At 42.7% G+C, this 21,150-nt stretch overlaps 1 protein-coding gene and 1 long non-coding RNA gene across 5 annotated transcripts in view; one reads left to right on the top strand and one right to left on the bottom strand.

Annotated features, from left to right (window-relative positions):
• Window positions 1-624: 624 nt before the first annotated feature.
• Window positions 625-11,494, bottom strand: LOC105492536 (uncharacterized). 2 transcript variants are annotated; one of them, XR_011610247.1, is made up of 4 exons: window positions 11,302-11,494; window positions 4,819-4,913; window positions 3,181-3,277; window positions 625-727 (listed from the first exon to the last, which is right to left on the bottom strand). It is a non-coding gene; the product is annotated as an uncharacterized lncRNA (long non-coding RNA). The 2 variants fall into 2 exon arrangements; XR_003020633.2 differs by lacking the exon at window positions 625-727 and having other exon boundaries at window positions 3,155-3,277; window positions 11,302-11,476.
• A 75-nt stretch (window positions 11,495-11,569) lies between these two features.
• Window positions 11,570-21,150, top strand: part of LOC105492540 (NCK associated protein 5) — an 891,224-nt gene continuing 881,643 nt past the window's right edge. For 2 of the 3 annotated variants that reach the window (XR_011610241.1, XM_071073806.1), the window contains exon 1: window positions 11,571-12,611. The gene's annotated coding sequence lies outside the window, so the exon portion shown is untranslated. Of the gene's footprint in view, window positions 12,612-21,150 lie in introns of all 3 variants that reach the window. The other variant, XM_071073805.1, reaches the window with a different exon arrangement.

Genomic DNA, 21,150 nt, shown 5'->3' with positions numbered 1-21,150 from the left:
CATCCACAAATGTTCTCTCTGAGGACCTGTGCACTGCCTCTTCTAGGGTACTCAGAGGTGATTAAAGCTTGTGGGGGAAATGCTTAATTTGTCTAGGGAATAAACCATGCCGATTTGTTCTAAGTGAGTACGAGGCTTCCCTGAGCCCTTGAGAGGCAGCCTGAATTAGACACCCATGATTTATACTACACCATAACTCCATTATGTTGGCTAAGGTAGAGGCAGACATCCCCCAAGTTATTAAAGCTGTTCATTTCTTCTTAGCACCCCATGGTGCAGAGGGTTTCCATGGTAAAAGAGAAAATAGCTATTTTCCCTTCTATGCCTTTAGCCTGGGGTTCAATTTCCACAGCCATCTGAATAATATACAGAGCTCGAGAAACCAGAGGTACAGGGATTTAGATCCTGCTTCACCAAAGACTTGAAGTATAAATAATTTGCAACATAGGATTTTTTAAAATTTTATTTATCTCTATCTTTTTTTCTATTTTCTCCTGCAGAGAGTCAGGAGGTAGAATGGGGTTTAAAAATTAATCTCCAAGAAGCAGTAGTGACCTGGGTTATCCCAACTTAGCAGTAACTTCATGGATGAGTAAACAATTCCTGAAAGGAAGCTGGGAGACAGTGGCCTCCTGAGTACCAGGGAACAATCCGTGGCTTACCCTGTACCTTTGGGTTGATGTGCTAGTGATGGGCCACTGGTTTGTCTAGCTTCTCTGCAGCACCACTGTTGAATAAAAGGAAAAGAACACAATCATCTCTATGTTTTTGTGTAGACATGTATGAAAGCCAAAAATATTTATGTATTTATGAATCCTATTTGTTGGGAATTTAAGGAATTATGTTTGCAGGGTAGAACTATAATGGGGAGAGAAAGGTACATATGTGATACCCACAGGGACATTAACATGGGGGGTTGAAATTGGGCCTGAGTATACCTCAGTTTAACACAGAGGATTTCCTTATTTAAGGAAAAAGGAATGTCATCGAAATATTGATACAACCTGTTGAAGATGGAGGGCAGTGTTTATTGCCATGGGTTGGATGAGGATATGAATCTTATTGCTTGTTTCCCTTCCACTGAGTCAGTTTTATTTCCTATCTCTGTCAAAACCTGTCTGCATTCCTGCATCTAAATCCTTTATTCTATCCAGGGACACCTACTTATCTGCCCTCACATGCAGACCTATGCTGGCCAACCCTCAACTGGCCTCCTGCCCTGCAGAGGAAAGGTGGAGTCTGGGCCAGAATCCAGCCAAAGAATCAAGGTCTCTGCTGTGATTCACTCTTCTCATGTCCCATTTTGACCTGACTCTTTGAGTTCTACGTCTCCAGATTCTTGATTGCTTGATTTCTCACTTACTGTCCAACTTCGTTCTTTAGTTTCATTATATGTCTGTAGTCAGGGTACATACCCTACATTAGCATATAGTTACAGTTTGGTGGAGACTTTAGAGCCAGTTGCTAGAGTTTGAAACCCTAGCTCTGCCCATTCACTAGCTGTGCAATTTTGGGCAAATTACTCAACCTGTATGTGCCTCAGTTTCCTCGCTGTAAAACAGGATAATGAAAGGACCTGACTCATATGATCATGGTGAAGATTAAATGAGTTAAGATATTTAAAGGGCTATGAAAGGTGTTTGGCACATCCTAAGTGCTATCCAAATGTTTATGATCATTATGGTTCCTGTTATTATTACCTGGCCTTATATATGTTATTTAATTTTCTAAGATGCTACTCTGCCCTGCTTTAAGTGTGTGTTTCTTTTCTTTTTTTTTTTGAGACGGAGTCTGGCTCTGTCGCCCAGGCTGGAGTGCAGTGGTCGGATCTCAGCTCACTGCAAGCTCTGCCTCCCGGGTTCACGCCATTCTCCTGCCTCAGCCTCCCGAGTAGCTGGGACTACAGGCACCCGCCACCTCTCCTGGCTAGTTTTTTGTATTTTTTAGTAGAGACGGGGTTTCACCGGGTTAGCCAGGATGGTCTTGATCTCCTGACCTCGTGATCCGCCCGTCTTGGCCTCCCAAAGTGCTGGGATTACAGGCTTGAGCCACCGCGCCCGGCCAAGTGTGTGTTTCTTAAGAACAGATTATCTGTTGGGTTACCCGAGCTCATCGTGTGGGTCTCCTAATTTTAATTTCTTACCATGATTCAGTGTTCCAGTTATCTAAAAACAAACAGATTTTACTGTGGGCTCTGGAGAAACCAAACTTCTCCTTTTTGTACTTAAAGTTCTTGAGGTCATGATGCAGACTGGGTTCTCTAGAAGCAGACACTGAAATGAGTCTGTGTATTGATTGAATAAGGACATTGCTGTATATTGTTTAAGAAGAAACATCCATGGGAGGGAGGGGAATAATTCAGGACTGAACATAGAAGATGTGCATTGGGGTCAGGCGCAACAGAGCCACAGCCAACCCTGCAGGATGCTGTGGAGTGAGTATGGCCCCTTGGAGTGACTGGGATCAGTCTGGAATTTCTTGGCCTTTATGCTCCTACATGGATCAGTAACTGGTTGTGGGCCACTTGGCGAAGAAGGGTCCTTGGGTGAGGCAAAGCCTGAGGGAGCTGGCAGCTGGAGGCTCCCTGCTCCCTGTTAAGGGACCTGTGAAGTGCATGTCTGCATCTTCCCCAGGGTTAGTTCCAGGCTGAAAGGTTGCACTTACCCAGGAAGGCTCAACACAGCATCACTTTGTAAAGACTGTGCAATTTGACCAAATCTCTTTTTCAGGGATCGATGGGGTGATAGATGGGGTTGCCGCAAGGGTAACGGATGATGCTGAAGAAAGGGAGGGTGGCGAGGTAAATGGAAGTGAATGCAGCAGAGGTTTATGTTACCATAGGAACTGTGGTCAGCAAGATATAGAGGAAGCCACACAGAATCTTTACATGTGAGGGGCTATTAGAGGCAATTAGATGGTTTTAGGCAACTAGTATAGGAGCACACTGTTTCCATTAGATTTTCTTTTTCTTATTTTTGAGATTTTGAGAAGTTGCTAATAGAAATTGTAGTAGGCTTAGGGTGACCAACCATTTTGCTTTGCCCAGAAGGAAAGGACACTTGACTTTCAGTGCTGGAGCTGGGTCTTCTTAGGTGGTTTACTATGAAGCCTTTTCCAAGCCACCTCAAAGGGTTACAACTGAAGCCATGGAATAAATGAATGGGGAGAGGGTTTGGAAACCTTGAGCAGTTGTTTTTCCATCTAGTTAAGAGTGACAGGGAACAGAGACATTATGGATGGTTCCTGCAGTACTTCACATATACTTGGCCGCTGATACCTACAGATCAAAAGGAAATTGAACATGAGGGCAATGAATTAAAAGAGAAAATTATTTGGAACAAACTGCTGAGAACAGGGAAATAATGGTAAAATAGGGAATACATCTAGGGAGCAAACGAGCTAAATGTGAAAATGCACCCAAACATTACAATGCTATAGGGGTCTTCCTGGAGTCCCTGCCTCCAAGGCCAGACCAGGTGCTTTTATCCTCATGTATATTACAACACAACCCTGGGCAACTTCATTCTACCCACACCCTCACCACATCAATTCTAGAATGTCCTTTCCTCCTTTTCTTCCTTCTCTCTCACCACAGGGGTGGTGCATGCTTCAGCAGTCCCGGGGGCCAAAGTTAGCAGGAAGCCCTGGGCATATTACCCACTGCCCCCTCCTAGGGTGAGATGAGTCTCTCCTGGGGACTGGACATAATTTGGTGTTGGTATGGAAGTTTGATGTTGGGGGTGGGGAGGTTCCCTGCTTCTGGGAATGCATTTCTATGAGTTGCCTTACCGGCCCAAGTCCAAATACCAGAGGCTTAGGTGGAAACTGGTCTCATCCCTAAGATGAAAGGAGAGCATGTTCCAATCACTCTGGTTTCCTAGTGTGGAGTGTATTACAGGAAAGGCTCTGACAAACTGATATGAGTCACTAAGCCTGTGACCTTTGGACTTTCTGACCTCATATCAATCATAGTTCATGCTCTGTCAACAATTACATTTCCATTGATGAACTGGGTTTCCACTAATAACTGAATTCTCTGTATCCAAGAGATTAGTGTATCATATTCAATTAGCTGCACTTTATTTTCAGATTGTCCTAACTTTTCCAGTTCTGTACAATCTTAGTTATCCCCTATCATTCAGACAAACAGTGCCTATGCTTTGACTTTATTTTTTTTATCAGAAAACAGGTGGAAATATTTCAATGTATTTTTCAGTTGTGTCTCCCAATCAGTAGACACTCACAGAATGTTCTATAGGCATTCAGATTGCAAAATATACATAGAGTCTGAAGCACTATATGTTTGCACTGAGGATTTGTGGTATAAATTGTACACTGTTCCATATAATGTTTGCTGAATGACTCAGTGAATGAATGAGCACATTCAATCATAAGTTAGAAATTAATGATTTCAAAGATTAGTGGACTCACGTAGGCTTCAAGCTTACCTGCCATTCGTTACACAGTAATATATTATTTTCTGGGACACCCCATGTATTTTTCACCACTATTAAGTGATGCTGATTGCCTCTAGGAGAGCAGGCAGATATGGCAATTTTTATTAAACAAGTGACTTGGAAGAGGAGTAGCTGAAGATAAAAAGAATGGGAAGAACAAAGAAAAGAGAGGCAGCCAAGTTTCTGGACTTTAGGCCCTGGAGCCTTGCCTTCCCACTTCCTCATCCCCCATTCAAGTCTGTAGCTGGAAGCCCATGTTGCGTCAAATCTACCTATTTTGCCTTACCTTTTAGGTCTACTATGACTTTACATCTCCTTTTCTAGTTGGAATAAACCTGTTTAACTACACAGCTATACATACCTAGCACCACACCAGCATGGAGGGAACTATGGAGGCGTAGAAGAGGGTCTCTGCATCAAGGTGGCCACAGTCTATCTTGGCGTGAGAGTGGCCTACTAAAAGCAAATGTGAACACATAAGTGCATGTGTATCGTTAAGAGATCAGATGGTTACTATAGGTCAGAAGAGCTCAGGAGTCAATAAGGGATGAGCTGGACAGGGAAAGAAGAATGTACTTTAATTCAGTTCATCCAGCCCTGTCTGCAATTTCACTGCCGATTTGGCCAGCAGCAGTAGGAGAGGGCTGGTAGGATATGCTGTAGGACATCACCCAGGGACATCACCGTCTGGGCTGTTTATGGAACCAAATGGAACCTAAGACTTCATTTCAAATGTATTCTATTGCTATTGTAACACTCAAAAGCCTCCTTACTATACTGTCTGCACTTTTCTTATAAAATAAGAAATGTATCATTTTTATATTTATTCAGAAAGCAATTTCAAAATATGGAATGCTTGAAATTGTGGAAGCTAACAATAACTTCTCATAACCCTAACCAATAGAACTCATGTTCTTATAATCAGTCAAAATAATAAGTGGCAACTGATAAATTGAATGGTTAGTCTCCTTTGTTAATAGAAGGCTGTCATTTAAAATAATCTCCCAAATCCAGTAGATTTGTAGGTTGAACAATGGTTATTGTACCTGGAAAAGGTTCGATGTGTTTCAGATCAATAGTCCTGGATTTATTTAAGGTATAAAGTTTAAGCCAGTAGTGACAGCAGAGCCAAGAAGCTCCTACCTGATAGACCAGAGTTGGGTCCCTTAGACTTTCCTGACGTCTCAGGGAAAGTACAGAGAATTCTAGTACTGTGGTTTCTTGGACAAACGACCATTTCTCCAAACCACAGTAGGCTTTGCCTGAGAATTTGGAGAAAGCACAGGCATTTCTTTTCCTGGGAGAAAGAGTAAACATGAACTGTGGCTGCCTGGTTGATGACCATTTTCTCTCTTTGTCAGGCCCAGGCAAGGGAGCAGTCCCCACCCTGGACATGGAAAAGCCTACAGCTGCAGCTCAGCCTTGCTCACCCCTAGAGCCCTGACGCTGTGCCTGGACAGGTGTTCTTTGCACCTGAGCTGGCAACTTTCCTCTGGCTGCCCCTACCCCATTTCTGCCATTTCTGTTGACTTTCCAGGGCTGTTGGGTTAGGGACAGACTGTTGGGTTAGGGCTGACTCACTCTTCCTCTGATCTGTATGGATGCCTTTTCTAAAGGGCCCTTGAAGCATATTTGCCACAAAAATAAGTTGTTTCTGGAGCTTAAAATATCAGGTGATCAGAGCAAAGAATTTATATTATGTGTGTCCACATGTGCTTTTGTGTGTGCTTCCAAAAAAAAAAAAAAAGGAGAGAAGAAAAGGTACCTCCAGCCCACTCCAGCAGACCCCTGAGCCACTTTCCTTGCCACTATTCCCACTTTTGTCTTTTTAACTAAAAAGCTTTCCCAATATGAAAGGAGGAACTCAGGAGCTGGCTGAGTAATCAGCCCAGGGCTCTGCTGGCCATCTGGGCAAATGCAGGCAGGGCCACCACAGCCTGAAGTCTGTTCCCTGGGGATGCCAAGGAAAAGCAGAGTATCCCTGCCTCCTCCCCGGGGCATCTTTGCATGTTATCTGCTGGAGCTTCTCATCCCATCCTAGGGTGGTTGCCAGGGACTATTATGATCTGGTGGGGTCAGGGGCTATTATGCATCAAGCCTCAGTGTGTTTTAGGGACTACAGGGAACCCACTGTCAACACCATTCAGGGCTGGCGTTATGGCAGGCACTAATTACAATAAGCCAGGTTTCACACAGGGGAAAGTCAGTGGCTGTCCCCATCCTCTTCCTTTTCTTATCCTCTTCAATTTCTTAGTGTTATCAACTGATTTTAATGGCCTCCCAGAATCTGGTGAAAATTGGACTCAGAGTCTATTTATTTAGACAATCACGGGCCACAAAATTCATTGCACTCTCAGTTTCCACACAGTCACATCCCCTGCCTCCCCCAGGCTCTGGTTCCAGGCAGACTCTGTTTGCAGGTTAAAAGGAATGCAACTTGCATGTTGTAGTTTAATGAATTTACATAAATCCTTAAAGTAATATTGCTGGACCCCAGCTTGCAAACTGGACTTTAATTTTGTGCATTGGATTTGTGTAAAATCAAAGTCAGGAGAAGGCTCCCCACACTTGTTCCCTTTTCCCACCTCCTCTTTCTCAGCACTTTTTATTTAGGGCAAGCAAAGAAGTTAAAAATGTCAATCTCACAGTATGTACTGTCAACAACACAATGAGGAGGCTGAAATAAAATCCTCCAACTTCACGGTGATACTTTATACTTATATAGGGTCTTTTATGAAGAGCCTTCCAGTGCCTTTGCACATTAACCCTCACTGTGCCTCCTCGGGCTGGGCCTAGAGCCTACACTGGTGAAAAAGCAAAGGGACGGTGGGCTAACACCTCATTACATGGCAGGTTCCAGGTAGATTCTCTAAGTATGTGAAACTTTACATCTCTCCCCTCACCTCCTCTTCTAGCAAATGTAGGGTATATCAGCCCCCTCGCCAAAGGTCCTTGGTATTGCAATAGTGTCAACAACCAAATAGACAGAATACACCTGTGTTGAGGGCACCAGGAGGCAGCCCTCACTCCTCTCATGAAGAAAAATAGCATTTGTAAGTTTGAAATTTGATATATCATGAAATGCATCAAAGCAGTGATTATGGGAGTAATCTGAACTTTGTTGGAATTCCTTACGCTCACTTTATGGTTTTGTCTTGTTTTTGTTCAATTTATGTAAGAGGGCTACCATAACATCTGCAGTGATTAAAGCCTATAAATGTCTTTATTCCACTATGTGTTTGGGGCCCTCAATGTGGCACCTGTTTTGTCTTTTCTAAGTTTTACTTTGTATACCAACTTTGTGTCAAATATGATATATTGTAAGTTGTGGTTACCAAGAATTTTCTAATTGGTCACAGGGCTCCTTCCTAAAGAACCTGGACAAAACTACATGATCTTTATCAATGCATGATGGTAGACAAGAGGGTCATCTATTTGCTTCTCTTGTTTAAACCAGTGCCTCTTGAAATATGGTCTGAGGACCATATGTGTGAGAATGACATGGGCCACATTCTAAACACGAGGGTTCTCAAGACCTTGAGACTCACACTCTCAACACCATGCCAGTTTGTTTGATGAAAGCTGAGGTATTCTGTGCTATTCTTTGTAAAATTTCCTGTGCTTCCTATTCCTGACCATATTAACTCTTACAGTGCAGATTGGATGGCCTGCTGTTTCTTAAGCCCTGGTAGAATGATGAGCTCCAGGAGAAGACACAGGTACTGCAGCAGAAAATACTCATTACTGAAGGCTCAGTGTAAAGGGCAGCAGGCAACAAACATACTGAATTCCCCTCACTGCCAATATTTTCGCCATCCTGCAGTTGGATCTTGCCCATCTCCAAGGGTATGGAGAATTTACTCCACAGTAATGCCCTAGGACTAAGCCTGTGAGTCCGGTTCCCATGTTCTTTGCACTTGTCTTTCAGACCTATGACTTATCTTTTCTTGGAAGAGCCAAGCAGAGGGGCTGGGTTACATAAAGGAGCAGAAGACACATGGGTTTGGGGTTGACATCTGAAGCTCTGTTGAATGCCCACTGGCATGTATCTGCATATAGCAATCAGACCCAGGTGTTTTAATGGTGGCCACATGCTTCTTATTCCAAGCTACCACTATTCATATTAGTTTACTAACTTCTTGTTCAATATTTATCATCCTCAGAGGACTCCAGGGCTCCTTAGGACACTGGAGGGTCGGACGGACCTGAGTTGAAATTCCGGATCTACCACTGACTATTTGTGTGATCACATTCAAATTAGTTCAGGAACGTATCTTCCTGGGCCTCAGTTTTCTTGGTTGTGAAAGGTGAGTGAAGATAATAGTGTGTCACTCACCGGTTTGTTTGTTTGTTTTTTGTTGTTGTTTTTTGCGATGGAGTTTCACTCTTGTTGCCCAGGCTGGCGTGCAGTGGTGCCATCTTGGCTCACGGCAACCTCCGCCTCCTCACTGGGTTATTTTAAGGGTAAATTAGATGATGCACTGAAAGCCAATGGCACATGGAAATGCTGAAGAAGGGGCAGTTGTGTATGAGGACGGGGGAGTGGCAGACTCAGACGCTGGAGCTAGAAACTGTGCCTGGGATCATGGTCCTTGTAGGTCCCTTGTAATACAAGACATCACCACTAAGCAGTTTTAAGAGACCTTTTGGCTGTTTTTTAATCTATGCCGATCTGATTGTCATCTCTGACTTCAGGAATTTTCCAGTTTAAGACAGAAAACACTTATTCACATAATAAAAATAACCAGCGTAAGACATTTAAGAAAATGATCAGGTAAATAGCCATATATGTGCCTGTTATAATGCCGCCCAGCCGTCCTTCTCCCAGGCCTCAGGGAGAGAGGACATTACCTGAGCGCAGGACTAGCAGGTGTGCAGCAGGCGGGCAGGCACCGCTCAGCAGGTGGGGGGAGTTTTGGCAGCAGCATTCACAATCACCTAGTAGGTAGAAGCGGTGAGGATGGCCTTTCCCTCACCTACCCCCACGTTTCCCCTCTTTTGTTTTTTATACTAAGTTGTAAGTCTAGCTAAATACTTGTATTTAACTCTCACTTGGGAAGGTATGACCTGGATCACACCCAAGGGGCTCCAAAAGTGCATTAAACAGAATCTGGCCTCAGGTTCCTATAATATGTGGGCCATAAAAAAAATAAAAATGTGCAGGAAACATGGGCTGTGCTTTCCTTTTCTTGAAACTATTATGGACATAAGATATCTTCCCACTATGAAGTAAGACAAGAATTGGGTATGCTCTCTCTAGAGGAATGGAAATAGTGCTTTGAAAAATCTATCCCACCTTGGTGGAAATTTTCAGTCATTCTTTTTCTTGGACTTTTTTTTCCCCCAAAGAAAAACATAGGCTCTAATGTATGGCGTATGCCTGCGAGTTTCCAATATAAAGGCCTGGTAGGTAGTATAGCACGTACACAGGGCTGGGTTTTACACCATCACTCCCAGCCACTGAAGAAAGGCAAAGTCCCTTCTTAATGAAGCTCCGCGGACCCACTGTGGGTTAGCACTTTCTAAACTCCGCCTGGAGATTTCCTTAATGTTAGACTAGCCATGACAAGGAGCTGGTCACACCTGTGCCCCTACCAGCTTTCTGACTTGTCGCTCCAGTGCTTGCTAGCACCCAGGAAACTGAACCAAAGCAGCTCACACTTGTCTTGCCTTAAAACTTCATTTGTCAAACAGGGATTGCACAAGGAAAAGGTCAGCACTTTATGTTCTGAGCACTTAACTTGAATCATTTCTGAAGGTGGACAGAGTCTAAGAGGTCTTTAAATCAGTGCTCAAATGTAAGGGGAAAGGGGTGGGTCCTTGGATCAGAAATGAAAACTAGTGCCTGTGTCTCCCTCTTCTCAACCCTATTCCACTCCCACATACCATTGCATCCTGGGAGAAACTCCATCAACATTCATTCAATCAATACCTCTTTCATGAGCAGCTACTATAGGTCAGACATTTAGTGAAGAAATAGCAAGGTTTCTTTTTGAGGTTTCTTTTGAAAATTACACCATCAAGTATTTTTACTATTATTTCTAATAACAAAAATGAAACATGATCATTGAAAAAAAAAAGTCAAACCACAAACAAAGCATATAAACCTGAAAGTTCCTTCCACCTTTTTTCCCGAAGGTGACCACTGTTAATCATTTACATAATTCCTCTCATCATATGCAAAGTTATTTTTCCTGTTTAGTATGCCACATTCTATACTGCACCTTGCTTTATCCACTCAGTAAGCGAGCACCTACTTCTGTCCACGTCAGTATACTCAGTTACCTCCATTTTTGTTTTCTCATATTGATGAATATTAGTCTCCCTTTTATTGGCTTACAAATAATGCTGCAAAGAACATTCTTGTGCTTATATCTTTGTGCTCTTTTGGGAGTGTATTTGTGGGATCACTATGGAAAAGTGGAATTGCTGGGTCTAAGGGTTTGTACTTGTAAAATCTTCAGGTACTTCTAATTTACTTTCCCTTAACAGGGTGCTCATTGAAGACCCAACAATGACATACAAAATTTGTGTTGTCTTTAACTATTTCCCACATGAAAGTAGCATATATTGGGGTCTTGGGACCCGACCAAATCAATAACTAATTGCTGCTCTTTGAGGAAATCATTTTCAGACATGCAGTGAGCATCTGCTGGGGGTGGTGAGATGTGAGGTCATTGTTTTCCAAGGCCAGGGAGAGAGCTTAATCTAAACATACACTCCATGCCACAGAATCAGCTAACTTTGTTCCTGCCTCCGCCCTTAATGCTCACCCTCCACCTCCCACATTTCTGTTTAGGATTCACTATGGCAAGTGATTTAGGTATAATCAAATAACACTTACAAGGCAGCCCTCAAAGACCTTTCAAACTGAGTTGGGGAGACAGAACACAGATGGCTAAAAAACAAACTAAAAATACTAGTCAGTATATAAAAAGCAGCAAATAAATATAAATAGTAAGCATCGTTATAGCAGTGCGGAGGAAGGAAGGAAAACAGTGGGCTGGAGTGTTCGGGCTTCGTGGCAGAGACTCGGTGTTGGATCTGTGGAATTTCTCTAGGTGGGGGTTAGGGGTGGGAGGGGAGATAACTGTAAAAACTGTAAGAACCAACAGACAGAAAAGAGATTCCAGGAGAGAGTGGAAAATAGGGGAGAAAGGGCCCACTTTTATTCTGATAGTTGCAAGTGAGTGGGGTTTACAGTGTTCTGTGGGATTATTAGACAGACTTGGCACAGATTCTTATTTGTTTGTTTTTTGGAGTGTTGGGGGTGGTGCAGGTGGGTGGTTAAAATTTTGAGAATCAAAAGAAAGCCTCCAGCACTCTTCTCAGGAAAGAAAATTTGCATATTTGCAAATGCACACAAAATGTTGCTGTGATTTCAAGGATCCCTTCCCTCCTACTCCAAGCTGAGAAACTAGTATATATCTAAAAGGAGTTGCACCCAAGACAATCTATCTAGGAAAAATGCCAGCCAGGTGTATATATCACAGTAAAAGTAATTAAGCAATGTAAGATACAACCAGTATTCATATATTCATGAATCATCAAGCTCTGAAGCTGACTCGAAACAGGTGGGTAAGCAATTTGGTAGGACTGTGCTGGCACTTCAAACTTTTCCTCCAGGTCTCCGGCTATTCCAGTGGAAATATCCAGATGGAGGCGATTCTCTGTCTTTTTCGGACCTGAAAGAGGCCAAGCTCTCAAAAATGTGAATCAATGGGATTATTTACGCACGTATAACTGGAATCCACTCCAAGATGCCGATTTCGCTGCAGAAGAGATACTCTTGCTCCCCACCCCCTCCTTTCTTTTTGACAGTCAGTTAATAAAGACTCAACAATAAGCAGCTGCCAGTGATGTCATTTGGGACTTTGTCCACGGAGCTTGTATTTACAAGCTCGGAGCAGCGACGGAGCCGCAGCGCAGGGAGCAAGTCCCCGCAAACTTGCACCGTGCTCACGGCAGGACTTCCCAGCCGCTGCGGATGTTCAGGAAAACCGAGTCCCTTCTCTTAGCGTGGCCTTTGAATGCTTCAGAAATAAACAGAGGATAACCAACCGCGGGAGGAACTTTTTAGCAGGAGAGAGTTGTTGCAGTTCCTGTGTCTGTCTCCAGGACTGTGATATGTGTTGACTGAAGAGCTAACTAAAAGTAAGACTGTTGGGATTTTTTTTTTTTTCAAACTCTTGTAACAGTTTTTCTTATTTATACAGCTTGTTTTCCTTCTAAAGTGAGATGATGATGTTTACATATTTCTTCAGGCTCTTTCGGCTGTCACAGCAAGTATGCGTTTGTTCTAAGTAACTATAGGGCCCTAAAGCGGACTGGAATGAGGGCTAGAGGACCCCTTGTCTCTGAGAACAAACACCAGGATGCAGATGATAAGGAGATACTGAATGGCTAATCCTCATTTGCCTCTGTAGGGAGGTCCGGTTTGGTTTTTCATTTGTTTTGTTTTTGTTTTTTGAAGAAATACCAACCCACCAAAAAACTATTAGGTTGATCTAGAAAGTTTAGCAGACAACTGTGAAGGCTGTTTTTTCATGAGCTGGTATGCTGCAGGGAGAACGCCACTTTTTGTCTCTGATTCTTTCTGTGGTTTATAGATTTCTAGTATGTGCATGTTAATGTTTATGGTCTCTCATCCCCTCCTACCTATACCCTCTCCCCAAACACACACACACACAGTCTCATTCATCCTCAGGAATGTGCATGTATCAAAAAATATTTTGAAATTGAAACTGCTTCTATTTGGATTCTTTTCGCATTGAGTATCTGGAGAAATGTTCAGTGTTCTGACTTGTCTTCTGAGTTGGAACCCAAGTTAATGTACTACGGAAAAAGGCAAACTTTGACACTCAGCTAGTTTGGTATACAAAATCCTCGTGGTCTCTTTTGCCTGCCTCAGGGCTCTTTAAAACTCTCCAGATACTCTCTGGGATTTAAATAGGAAGAGTGAGCTTCACGTGTGCCGCCAACCTGGACAGGAAGCTCTTATCCCACCTGCACCGGCTGGCCCGTGGGAGATTCTCTGTTGCCACCTGGGAGTTCTGCTTAAGAGCCCTGTGAAAAATTGTCTTTCTGTCCTTCAAGCTACCAGCTATGCTCCCCAGTGCCTGCAGTTCAGCCTCTTGCAACCAGTAGCAAATCCCAGCTGATTCCTGCCCTCTAGACCTGACAGCCCGCTGCACGGATTGGCAAGAAGTGGCTGTTAGCCTGTTAGCTCCGCACGTGAACCCCATGACTCACTCAGGAGCCTGGCTTGCTCCTGAATTCAGCTGCTCTGTCACCAGCCCAGAAACACGGTGACAGCCTTCACTGCCTTTTCCTTGTCTCTAGTCTCAGAATTGTGAGAAGCCAGTGTCAAAAGGCCTCAAAATATTTGACTGTTTTCCATGGAGTCCTAAGGTGGGTAACATCCTGCCTCTTTGTCAGCTCCACTTTTTCCATCAGAGCACATTAGGCTTAGATACGTTTTGTATATTAGAGCTCAGTACTCTTTGCAATTCTTTGCTTTAAGAGATTTGCTGCTAAAACAGATTTCAAATTATTCATGGAAGTTTATCCTTTTACAGAAGAAAAATTGAGGCACAAGGAAGAGAAGTGATTTGTCCAAGAGCACCCAGTAAGACGGTGGTAAAGCTACAACTAGAAATTGAGCCTCCCGTGTTCATTCCAGCACGTGTCCCACTTCTCAAGTTCTTAAAGATTGAAAAAGACATGGGGCCCACACGTGGTTCCTGTGCCTTCTTGTAGGAACAGGGCTATGTGCAGGTGTGCAGATGAAGGTGGTCTGGCAAAGAGAGAACATTCTCATTTTGTCTTTGGCTCTCATTACATTTCTTAATGTGTCTGTTCCTCATTGTTTTCACTAGCAAACCAAAGAGAACTCTGTGATTATTTTACAGTGAATGGCCTGAAGGCAAATGGGGCAGTCTCGGCAGCTGAAGTAGTTCAGAAGGCATTCTGCACTGGGTACGGGTTGGGATACCTGAGGTGATTCCCAACTCTGATACTCAGTGTTTCTGCTTTACTTCCAAGTCTCAGACTTCTTCTTATGGGCCATAGCTTGCTTTGCTTTTCCTCTTTAGGGCCCCTCTTTCCAGTGGAACCTTCTCTTCACCTTTTCATTGATTCCTCCTTCCCACTTCATTCTCTCGCTGCAGCCTGGACCTCAGTTTCCAGTATTCAGCTAGATACCATACACCCGTCCATTACCCTTCTCTCTGGAGCCTTCCTTGCCCCTGACATTCCTACCTAGGGTGGGGGGGGGGCCTTCCTGGACTCTCCAGGTCCAAGTGGTGATTCATTTGTTTGGACCGTCATGGTATCTTGTGCCATTTTTGGCCCTGGGATTTGGAGCTCTTTGCCATATTGTTAAATACCTCTTTCCATCAAAAGCAAGGGCTACTTGCTATATAATACTTCTTATAGCTACAGCACTTAGCACAGAGTAGTTATTCAATGTATTGTGCTAAATAAATGAATGAATTAAATATCCATTTTCCTGCCTCAAACACCCAAGCCTCAGCGCTTGGTTGGCAAAATTATCACATTACTGTGCTGAGTGGCTTTAAGTTCTTCTTCACTGTGGTTGAAGGCCCTTGATGCCAGACTTCTGAGCATGAAGACAGGGATATTCTTGATGTGAGGCCTGGCTGTCTTCCCTGGCTCGTTTCTCTCCACTCCACAGTGTGGACTTAGAGCTGTTTTGGGGATTCTGGGCCTTGTGGCTCGTCATGGTCTTCACTATGCAGCACAGCTTAGTGACTGAAGACTTGGACTCTGGAACTGGGCTGCCCAGGCTCAAGTCCTGCTTCTGCCACTTGCTGGCTTTTTGATCCTGGTTAATTCACTTAACTTTTCTATTTCAATGTCTCCTCTTTAAAATGTGGATAACGAGAGTGCCTGCTTTATGGGAAGCTGGAGAAGCACTGGATATCTTAATGTAGCTAAAACAATAGGCACAATGCTGGGCATACATTAAGTGCTAATGAGTATTAGCTACTGTTATTATTTGCATTGCAGATGGCCATGTCCCACCCCAGACTGACTGAATCATGACCTCTAAGGTGAGATTCAGATCCAGCGGTGGTTAAAAAGTTCCTCAGATGATTTCCATGGGAATTACTGGCCTAGCTACCAAGGGCTGCTCTCTGTTACTGAAATATGCTGGGGCTTGTATGTTCTTCAGCACATCTACACCTTTGTACTCCTGCAGCACCTCTCCACACACTCATGTTATCCTCCAGACCTTGCGCGCACCTCCTGTCCTGTGAGCAGCTTTTCACATCCCAGTCGCCACAGGTAGGTGTCCCTGTGCACCATGGAACTCCATCCGCTTTGGTTCACTGTGCGTCTGTTCCCCTCTTCAGCCTCTGTGTCTCGCGAGGGCAGACCTGCCAGCTGACTCCCCAGACTTAACACCGTGCATGACACTGACCTTAGAGAATGACTTGTTGAGGAGACGGATGAATACTGCTCACTGAATGCCTTCATTTCCACTTGACTCCTGCCCTGTGCCTACCCCTTTCCCACGGTGGTATCTGTGAGCCTTGCTTCACTCTGGAGTCCCAACTTTGCCTGTGCTCCTCCCTCAGCGGGTGTCTCCCTCCCCACTTAAGAGGGAAGATTGCGGTCCCGCATTCTAAAGTCCTTCCACATTCCTTGGTTTTATCTGACGGTGTCCCCTGCTCTGTCTCCCCTTTACTTCTCTCAGATGAAGAAACGGTCACACCCCCGTGGTATTCTATGTAAACTCTGTGGGGATGCTTATGCTTCATAGCTCTATTTTAAAAGCATTTCTTTACCTTCTGCTGCTGCCACTAGATTCTAGTGAATTTGAGATAGGGCTGCTGCCAAATTTGAGTTGCCATATTTGTAATCTTAAGTATAATTTGTAATCTCAGCACCTGCCACACAATGAGTTCTCAATAAATAAAAAAAATTTATGGATGCATGGTTGATGGGCACAATAAAAACAGATTTAAAATGTTTTCTTCCAACAGCAATCACTATTGAGTGGTTACTGTATACCAGGCACACTTCCAAACTCTGTGCTCATGCTATCTTATTATGATCGTTGTATTCATTGTCCAAGCAAAAACACTGATGCTCAGAAAGGTTAAGTAATGTGCACAAGTCACATGGGTGAGTAAGAGGTGGAGGCAGGATTTGAACCCACAGCACATACTCTTTTTTTTTTTTTTGAGGTGGAGTTTCACTCTTGTTGCCCAGGCTGGAGTGCAATGGCATGATCTCCACTCACTGCAACCTCTGCCTCTCAGGTTCAAGTGATTCTCCTGCCTCAGCCTCCTGAGTAGCTGTGATTAGAGGCACACGCCACCACACCCAACTAATTTTTGTATTTTTAGTAGAGATGGGGTTTCACCATGTTGGCCAGGCTGGTCTCAAACTCCTGATCGCAAATGATCCACCCGCCTCGGCCCCCCAAACTACTGGGATTACAGGTGTGAGCCACCGTACCCAACCCCACAGAGCATACTCTTAACCTTTCATTTTACTGCTCTCTGGATATGGAGGCCTCGTGAGCCTCACATTCACCTACAATGACGTTTTGGTCATTCACATCTGGCCCTGACTGACTGCACTGGCAGAGTAGAATAGCAGATTAATACTTCTAAGTGCCAGCCAGTCAAACTGGTGATTCATGTTTTCTAGTCTTTCTGAAGTGTCTAATGCCTATGTCCAGTCCTTTGATATTTTTGTTTTTCTTTTAATTTCAGATCTGAATTTTTTTTTTTTTTTTGAGATGGAGTCTCACTCTGTTGCCAGGCTGGAGTGCAGTGGCATTAACTTAGCTCACTTCAACCTCTGACTCCCTGGTTCAAGCTCTCCTCCTGCCTCAGCCTCCTGAGTAGCTGGGATTACAGGCACATGCCACCATGCCCAGCTAATTTTTGTATGTTTAGTAGAGACAGGGTTTCACCATGTTGGCCAGGATGGTGTCAGTATCCTGACCTCGTGATCTGCCGCCTTGACCACCCAAACTGCTGGGATTACAGGCATGAGCCCCCACGCCTGGCTAGACCTGAATCTTTTTGTGGAGTAGCCCAAGTTTATGGTTAAACATCAAGATTATTTACATTCTTGGTTTGGGTCTTGGTAGGCCTAGTAAAGTTTGGTCAAGAGTGTAATCCAGGGATTAGATACAAAGAAAAAATTGGAAATAATGGTTGGCCATTTGGTTGATCCCTAAAAATGGTTACCTAAGGAAATAGTAGTATTTTGTGAAAGTGGATTTAAATAGCCAGAAGGGTTTAGTCTGAACACTCTGGCAAGTCATGGACCCAGTTAAACACAAAGTACCTTATAGCCTTATTTTTCTCCAGTTCTCTAACTCTACAAGGTTTAATGCCTTTGGAATTTTGGATTCCCAATTGTCCTTCCTTTATAGATGAAATAATAAATCTCTCAGAAACACAGAACATTACCCACACGTTTACAATGCCCCAATACATACTTGTCTAATGAAGTGTATCGTGTCAGTTTGGAAGCCTCAATTACACAAGGTACTTCCCCATAGTTACATAAATTAATCTCGGTATTTTCAGGGCAAGAAACCAGATCTCTCCTTTTAGAAATCAACTTTACTGGATTAGTGATTCCTTTGAGGAGAATTTGGATGCATTGTAGAAGCCCAATGGGCTGAGTTCAAGAGGAAAGAGGAAAGTCCCAAAGCCCATTTTGGAGCATAAGCTGGGAATAATAACATGGCAGATACATATTACAGTGTTGAAAGAAGAGCTGTTAGTTCTGAAATGCGGGAACAAGTGTTACTGTCGAGATGCGTGTCTGACAAACCGCTCCATAAAGGCGACTTGCTTCATTTGGCAAATCGAATCTGGAAACATAGAACTGATCCAGGCCAGCCCAAAAGGCATTTCTCAAATGGTTTCCATTGTCATTGCTAACTGGTTTTGTAGCAACTTGAAAAGTCAAAGTAATACATGCTCATAAATTAGAAAATCAAACAATAGTAAAATGTTTATATTTCTGTGTGTGTATATATGTGAATATTAGTACTAAACAATAGCTCTAACATGCTCATATATATACATACATTGAGTATATGTCTCTCTGTATATGTGTATATATATGTGTGTGTATATATGTATATAATCTTACAATCTCTTGGGCCACCCTCTCTACCCCATTTCTGAGGTTTTTTTCTTCCGAGGCAACCCTTTTCTTTTAGCTGTTTTTATGTAATATTTCTAAATCATATGTTTCGGTATGTATGTCAAAGTACTACTTCTTTATTATTATGGTATATTATAATGTATCTTTTTGTACCTCCCGGAACATCCCTATTCTTCAATATAATTATATCGCAGTTTTAATTAAATGTATAGTGCTTATTTTTGTCTTGATTACAAATGTTGTTTACGTTGAGTCATATCATTATGATCACATCTTTATGTTAACATTTTTTCCCAAAGTTATTTCCTCATTTTTAAAATTTACTTAGTTTTCTAAGACCCTATGGCTGAAGTTTCCAGTTGCTCCAACAGCCCTTTGACAAATGTGTCAAATATAATCTCCTTTTAAAACATTCATCTTCTGTGAATAGTTATATTCTCAAGTCACCATGTTCTTTTTTTGTCAGTTGCCAAGGAGAATAAGTTAATTATTAGTAGTGCCATATCAGAAACAATTTAAAATGCCTGCCTCCAATGTTTCTTTTATTCTTATTATAGCCAATTACTCATATTTGGGTAAATAGAAACGATCTGGTTTATTGTAGTTGGTAAATAGCGATCATGATTTGGTTTTATAGTCTCAGGAATACTCAATACATTTCAGTGTAAAAAGTATCCTTCCTTTCTGAGCACCTTTGACATCTAGTGTAGCTTCATCAGAGGAAAGCAAATGATATGTCATGTAATGTTATTTTATGAATCACTAAATGAATGCTCAAAATGACATTTATTTCTTTCCTTCCTGATTTTCTCGCCACTTATTCTTTCAGCCCAGAATTATAGAATCAGGAATGTGAGATACTTTGTTATTGAGAGCAGTTAAAATAGTTTATTTAAAATAATGTGAAACTTTGCCTTTAGAGATGGTGTTCATGGAGACTGCCAGTAGAGGGCCTTGTTAAACTAAGTAAAATTTCACATATAAGCCAATTGCCAACAGTTACAGTCACCCTGTTAAAGAAGCTCTTGTTTCTAGGATTCCTGATTGATAGCAGTAAAACTGTGAAAATGATTGTTTTAAAGTGCATCATATTTCTTTCTATAAGGAAAAATTCGATATCTTAACTTTTCATTTCCATTGTTTTCTGAAGAAGAAATTGGAGAATTTGAATAGATCATTAATAAACCATCAACCAAACCAGGGCTGTGGAAGCCTAGTCATAAAATCTTTCTAGGACATTTATTTTGGAGTTGGGACCCTGGGCTCTGAGCCTTTGGGGAACCCCAGTATTGACTGTTGAACGTGGCGGAGAGAGATGATGCCTCTCCTGACCTAGGCACAATTTATACTTGCTGCCTGCGTTTCGGTGAGCCTTACTCTCAACAAAAGTGGGTTTTCTATTCTATGCAGCCGGAGAAGAATCTTCTCACCTACGGTAAGACCTCACTTTGGACACAGCAAAGAGAAGCTAGACCCTGAGAGCTGAGAGTATGTCATGTTCTCCATCACACCCACTTTCTAGTCAAGGAAACAGTGGTGGGGAGGAGCGGGGTAGTGCAGAGCCGTTCTCTTCCTACCTGGTGGCTTGTTTCTAGCTCCTCTTACCCATCTCTCCTTCTGGGGAAGGTTCTCTTTTTCCCACTCAATCTCCCTGGGTACAACTTCTTCTCAGCCTAAACAGCACTTGCTGGGGAATGCTTTCTTGTGATACACTCTGGTAGCTCCATCTCTCTGTTTTTCATAGCACTTATCACCAATATAATTAAATATATCATCAACTATTTGATAAGAACATCTCCCCATACAGGCTTTTAAGTTCCACAAAGGCAGAGCCTGTGTCTGTTTTGTTTGATATTGTAACCTTAGGACCTGGAACAGTGGCTGGCCCACAGTAGGCGTCCATCAAATATTTGGTGAATAGATGAATATACACAAGTTTTTGGATTTTTAAATTAGTACTTTCTCTTCTCCATTTTTATACTTATGAGAACATTCATGTTTATACCTCATCTGATGACATTCAAATCTCATGACAGTCAAAATGCCTGTGGACTCAGGGCACAAAGGCATGGCATTGGGTTTTATACCTAACTTTCAATAAGTGAGTACCTCTTTATTCCCCATAGTACAAGAATCAGTATTCATGGCATTTGTCCAAGGGGGCTCTATAGGTATAAGAGCAAATGAATAAGAAAATGGGCAAGAATTTATTTTATTCTCTCATTGATGAAGACAAGAGGAGTGGGAACAGATAGATGTCCTGAGCTTAGTAATGTGCCTTTTTGTTTCCTACGTTGGGCTGGAGATTTTCTAGAGCCCTGTATGCTGTGAAACATTCTTTTCCTGAGACATCATGGTATATTAGACCAGGATTGGATCTTTGGAGTCATTAATGCAGACAGTATAATGGAAGGCATATAACTACAGCTCTTACCCATGTGGCATTTATCCTTGGATACCCCTGGGTTCTGATCTCTGTTCTGATTCTACTGACTTTGGGAAAGTTACTTAACCTTGTCAGGCATGA

This window comes from Macaca nemestrina, chromosome 11 (assembly GCF_043159975.1).
Source record: "Macaca nemestrina isolate mMacNem1 chromosome 11, mMacNem.hap1, whole genome shotgun sequence".
Taxonomy (NCBI): domain Eukaryota; kingdom Metazoa; phylum Chordata; class Mammalia; order Primates; family Cercopithecidae; genus Macaca; species Macaca nemestrina.
This window is presented reverse-complemented; position numbering and strand designations above follow the sequence as displayed.